Genomic DNA, 1,675 nt, shown 5'->3' with positions numbered 1-1,675 from the left:
GGGGGGTGGGGGGCGCGGTAGCCATTTGGCGCCTGTATTTTGGTGGCACGCAGCTGAATATCGCACCTCGTCTAGAGAGACAAAGGGCTGTGTGTTCCCCAGCGCCAGGGAAAAGCAGATGCTTTCCCCGCTCCTTGCGCCGATGCTCTCAACGGTGTGGCGGGGGGGTGGGGGATATCCCCCGGGACCGGCCCGGTGACATCTCCCCGGTGGCCGGGAGGCACTTTTCCAACAGCAGGGACATCCCGCAACCTTTCCCGCAACCCTGCCCCGCTCCCCGCCGGGCTCCGCGCCCGCGGTGGCTCTTCTCTTGGCAAACCGCATCTCCGGTGGAGGAGGCCGAGGCCGGGAGGCGCCGCCCCGCATCCCGGGGCCTCCGCTGAGCGCGGAGCTCCCGAGCATCTCCGCCAGCACCGGCGTTTCTCACTCCTCCCTCCGCGTGTGCCGGGGAGGATGCTCGATGCCTCTTCAACGAGGCACTTTCTGATCCGCGGGACATCGCGGTGCGGGTGGCGGAGGCCTCTGCAATGGGCTGATCCTAAAAAAAAAAAATAAAATAAATACCAAAAAGGGAAAGAAACATTAAAAAAAAAAAAACACCCAACCAACTGAACAAGAAACCCAACAAAAAGCAGCCACCCTCAAACAGCCCCGCATACACAGCCCCAAAAACTTGAAGTGGGAGATGAGAAATAAAACCCAAACCAAACCTACACAACCAACCCCCAAACCAAAAGCTCCTACCAAAACCTAAACGAAAAAAACCCCAACCTACACAACCAACCCCCAAACCAAAAGCCCCTAGCAAAACCTAAACGAAAAAAAAACCAAAAAAGCACCGCGAAATGGGGAAGGTGTTGGCGCGGCGGAGGTGCAGAGGTGTTGTGCGAGGGATGCCCCTGCGAGGTAGCCGTGGCTGCGCGGGGTGCGGGACCTGCGCACCACCTTCCGCGGGTTCACCTTCCGCCGGCAGCCCCCTTACCGGAGCTGGGCCGTGCGGGACCACCGGGTGCAGCCATTGGGAACGTGTCCCAACCGGAGGGATGGGAATTTAGTTTCCAGGCTGGATGGGCTGGTTGCGGAGGGCGAGGGGCTGCGGCCGAAGCCTCGGGGGACCCCGCGCTGCTGCTTCCCGGGCCGGGGCCGCTGGTCCCGGGCGAGCGGGCGAGAAGAGACGGTCCTCGGGGCACCGAGGAGCTGGCAGCGGGGGGGACACCGGCGGAGACGAGGCAGGCGCTGAGCGCCGAGAGGGATGCCTACAAGTCAGGAGCTGCCATTTTGTCTCTTTTAAGTGGGTTGCCTTTCCCCTCTCCTGGAGCGCAGTGTGCGGCGACGGCAGCCCTGTCCCCCCCCTTGCCCTGTCCCTCCTGGGCCGCCCTCGGGGGAGGCAGCCCGGGGATGCCCGGGAGGTCCCCTCGGGAAAGCGCCCACCGGTTCCAACCTCCCCAGCCCCGGCGTTTTTTCCTCGCCACCTCCGCCCTAGGTGCTCGGGGTTTGCAGGCTGTTCAGCTGATTTGTTGCTAATAGCAACCACACGACAGCGATTTGCAGCCTTTTTCTGCTGCTGGTGCCTCTCGTTACACCTTCTTCTGCAGGCTGGGATCACGGCGTCCGGCTGCGGTGCGTCCCCACCCCTCTAACGGCAGCAGCCGGGGGGGGGGCAATGACGGGGCGG

This window comes from Calidris pugnax, unplaced genomic scaffold, assembly GCF_001431845.1.
Source record: "Calidris pugnax isolate Ruff unplaced genomic scaffold, ASM143184v1 scaffold19, whole genome shotgun sequence".
Taxonomy (NCBI): Eukaryota; Metazoa; Chordata; class Aves; order Charadriiformes; family Scolopacidae; genus Calidris; species Calidris pugnax.
This window is presented reverse-complemented; position numbering follows the sequence as displayed.